Source organism: Budorcas taxicolor, chromosome 12, assembly GCF_023091745.1.
Source record: "Budorcas taxicolor isolate Tak-1 chromosome 12, Takin1.1, whole genome shotgun sequence".
Taxonomy (NCBI): domain Eukaryota; kingdom Metazoa; phylum Chordata; class Mammalia; order Artiodactyla; family Bovidae; genus Budorcas; species Budorcas taxicolor.
The window spans coordinates 16,685,940-16,690,434 of NC_068921.1; the positions used below are offsets into that span (position 1 = coordinate 16,685,940).

Genomic DNA, 4,495 nt, shown 5'->3' on the forward strand with positions numbered 1-4,495 from the left:
CCTTCTGAAATGGTCCACACTCTGTGGAGTATTTCTCTCTAAATAAAGTCACTTCTTCCTTTCACTTTGTCTCCAAAGCAAGAGCCTCAGATTCACTGGGAACACTCTGACAGTCTCTTTTTTTTATTATATCTTGATGATGGCAACATCTAAATACAGTCATCCAAATTAATGACAGTGCTGTTGGCTTGTGTCATGGAGCCACAAGATTCTCATCTCTAGTGATCGCCCAATAGGTTCTAAATGTTACAGGAAGGATAAAGGAATTATGTACCATGACTAGAGCAGCTGACCACCTTGCTTTCACACCCTGAAATTAAATTTTGCTGCCTATATTTTGAGCCCAGGACTACAAGCTGGCATAAAAAACTTCTACTCTGTGTATAGTGTTTTCCGCAGTTGAAGAAAAATTCCTTTCAAGCACATATGTTCCTTTAATAGCCATAGATTATTCATGTTTTTCTTTTTGTTTGTTTGACTTCCCTGGTGGCTCAGACGGTAAAAGCGTCTGCCTACAATGCAGAAGACCCGGGTTCGATCCCTGGGTGGGGAAGATCCCCTGGAGAAGAAAATGGCAACCCACTCCAGTACTCTTGCCTGGAAAATCCCATGGATTGAGAAGCCTGGTAGGGGTCGCAAAGAGTCGAACATGACTGAGTGACTTCACTTCACTATTAACTCTTTTAAAAAACAAGACAGCGCTTGAGACTCCCCTGGTGCTCCTGTGGCTAAGATTCTGTGCTCCCAATGCAAGGGGCCCGGGTTCGATTTCTGGTCAAGGAACTAGGTCCCACGTGTTGCTGCTAAAGATCCCACATCCACAACTAAGACCTGGCACAGCCAAATAGATAAGTAAATAAATAAATATTTTTTAAAACGATTGTGCTTAAAGTATAAAATTGAAATAATAGAAGTGTGTGTATGTTAGTCACTCAGTCACGTCCTACTCTTTGCAACCCCGTGGACTGTAGCCTGCCAGGCTCCTCTGTTCATGGGATTTCCCAGGCAAGAATGCTGGAGTGGGCTGCCATTTTCTTCTCCGGGGAATCTTCCCAGCCCCGGGACTGAACCTGGGTCTCTTGTATTGCAGGCAGTTTCCTTGCTGTCTGAACTACCAAGGATAATAGTTATGTTAACAACAGTGACTATCAGTCCTGAGGCCTTAGGACTCAGTAGGTACCAGGAATGTTATAAAAGCATTTAACAGACAGTGTGGCAGGACACTGATCAATGAGAACTGATACTGTCCTTAATCCTGCCCTAGGATAGCTGAGGTCTGTTGCCGTGTGGGGCACTGACCTGTAGTTACTGGGTCCTGAGGAAGTGTGAGGAATCTAAGGGGGAGGGTGTCTGCGGCGGGGAGCACGTGCGCAGGGAAGGCATTTGCTGATGGGTAAGGAGGTGAACCATGTTTGAATAATGATCCGATGCACCAAGTACACCTGCTGAATATCAGAACTGCCATGCCCTGTGCCCACCACGGCTGTGTGAGGGAAGATCCTGCATTTATATCCCTCTTACACAGAAGGAAATGAGACCACAGGGTTTAAAGATCTTGCCCAAGGTCACACACTGAGTACAAGGAAATAATTTATTTTTAAACAGGTAATAGATTTTGAAGGGAGCAGTTTTAGGTTGACAGAAGAGTTGAGTGAAAGGTACAGCGACTTTGCACATACTGCCTCACCTGTGCACCTTCAGTTTATCCCTCAACATCTTGCGTTAGTGTAGTACATGCGATGCTTGATAAGCCGATATTGACACATTATTATCATCTGAAGTCCACAGTTCGCATTATAGTTCACTCTGTTGTTTTTTAACTTTTTCTTTTATATTATAGTCCATTAACAATGTTGTGACAGTTTCAGGTGGACAGCAAAGGGACTCGACCAGACATATACATGTATCCATTCTCCCCAAATTCCCCTTAGAGTTCACTCTTGGTGTGTCCATCCTATGAGTTTTGAAAAATGTATAATGATGTGAATCCAGGATTAAACTAACACATAGCAGAGTTTCAACGCCGTTAAAATCCTCTGTACTCCTATTGATCCCTCCCTCCCTTTGCACAACCCCTGGAAACCACTGATCTGTTAATTATCTCCATATTTTTGCCTTTTCCAGAATGTCATAGAACTGGAATTATACTGCATGTAACCTTTTCAGATTGGTTTCTTTCACTTATCAATATGCCTTTAAGCTTCCTCTGTGACTTTCTGTGGCTTGATCGCTCATTTCTTTTCATCACTGAATAATATCCCATTGTGTGGCTATACCTCCATTTATTTTTCAGTTGAAGGACACCTCAGTAGTTTCCAAGTTTTGACAGTTATGAACAGAGCTGCCACCTACATTCCTGTGAAGCTTTTCGTGTGGACATAACTTTTCAGCTCATTTGGCTGAATACTAATGAGCATGATTGCTCTATCATATGCAAGAGTGTGTTTAGTTTTACAAAACTGCCAAACTGTCTTCCAAAGGACTAAATAGTTTTCTACTCCCATCAGCAGGTAATGAGAAATAACTAAGCTTTTTTGTGATTTACAGAGCACTGTTACCTCTCTTTCTGGATCCCAGAAAGACACATTTCTTCAACAATAAAGCCATATTATCTCTATGGTATGCTATGGACTTTTCTGTGTGATTATTACTGCCAAATAAAGGCAGTAATAATAAAGGCACTTTTTCAGAACTATTTGGTGAATGGCATTCATTTCTTTATATGTTTACTTTATTTAACCCTAACAACAACTCTGAAAGGTAGGGATTGTCATCCCCTATTTTACTGAAAAGGAAACTGAGACTCAGAGGAGTCGAGTATATTGCTCAAAATAACAAAGGAATTCAAACCCAGGCCTGCCTATTGCCATGTCCTGGGTTCCTTATGCTCTACAGTGTTACAGCCCTTCAGTGTAAACTGGCAGGAAAAATTGTGAAAGACTTGGAAGGAATTTTAAAAAAAAGAAAAAGATTACTGAATGTTCTGTCCAGTGCATTTTTTCTGAGTTATCTCCCCTTGTTTTCTGCCTCAGAGCTATTTTACAACTCTGTAAATTGTAGGAAACCAGTAATAATGAAAAGGATTCTTGTCCACAGAATTGCAAATCAGTTGTATCTGGTGGAGGGCAATTGACAATTGCCTGGTGGATAGACTACTTTTCTACTTGTACGTTCACTTCAGCATTTCTTATCTGTATCTATATATGTGTATCAATTTTTAGACTATTTATTCATTTATTTTATTTGGCTATGCTGGATCTAATTTGTAGCATATGGGATCTTTAGCTATGCCATACGAACTCTTAGTTGAGTGGCATGCCTCTTAGTTGAGGCCTGTGGGATCTAGTTCCCTAACCAGGGTTCAAACCTCAGCCTCCTGAATTGGAAGCAGAGTCTTAGCCCCTGGACCTTCAGGGAGGTCCCTAATTTGAATTCTCTTCTGAAGCAGCTGAAATATGATTCATTAATGAGTTAAATTCCTTGATGTGTTTATTTTATGTACGGATGACACTCATGATTTTACCCATAAAAGTTATTTTAACAGAATTTATTTTGTGTACATGCATCAATATAATCAGAGACAATGTCAGCGTTATTTCACTATCATGGTTCCTTCTTCATAACTTAGGTGCCCACAACATTAACATATCAAGTCATATGAAAATTCTGGACTTTCCTTAAACTCACTCAGCTGGCTAGCTTTTGAGATTGATGTTGACATGGTCTTTCCCTCAGTTTCTTCTCCAGTGCTAACATTGCATCCTCTCTTATTTCCTTCTGAAATGGATGTTGTTTTCTGCAACATTAAGATTCCTTGCTTACTGCTTCCAGAGAAACAACACAGTATTTAAAGAGGGAAGATTCAGCGATTCCCCGGTGGTCCAGTGGCTAAGACTCTGTGTTCCAGTTCAGGGGGCCAGAGTTTGATCCCTGGCCTAGGAACTAGATCCCACATGTCACAGCTCAATAGCCCATATGCTGCAAGTAAGACCTGGTACAGCCAAATAGATAAATAAATATTCAAAAAAATAAATAGAAGGGAAAGATCCAATAATAGTCTAATTACAATGAATCTTAGAATTAAATTTTCCTGCAATACTTCATACTCTTCATTGTATGACAGATTATTATGTGTTTCCTGGCTTATTCAAGATACTAGTTTCTCCTTTTGCCAGCCTTAGGCTCCTCATAGTCCTGAGGACTCTTCAGTCATGTCGCTTCGGTCATGTCCAACTCTTTTTTCTTTGCGACACCATGGACTGCAGCCAAGCGGGCTCCTCTGTCTGTGGGATTTTCCAGGCAAGAATACTGGAGTGGGTTGCCATTTCCTCAGGCCTCTCATTAGCCATTCCTAATTTTACCCTACTCTGTTCACTGCAGCTCTATTTACAATAGCCAGGACGTGGAAGCAATCCACAGATGAATGGATAAAGAAGCTGTGGTATGTATACATACATATAATGGAATATTACTCAGCCATAAAAAGGAATGAATC

At 40.8% G+C, this 4,495-nt stretch overlaps 1 non-coding gene across 1 annotated transcript; it reads left to right on the forward strand.

Annotated features, from left to right (window-relative positions):
• Positions 1 to 480: 480 nt before the first annotated feature.
• On the forward strand, positions 481 to 553 carry TRNAC-ACA (transfer RNA cysteine (anticodon ACA)). Its single transcript has one exon. It is a non-coding gene; the product is annotated as a tRNA-Cys (tRNA).
• Positions 554 to 4,495: the final 3,942 nt, after the last annotated feature.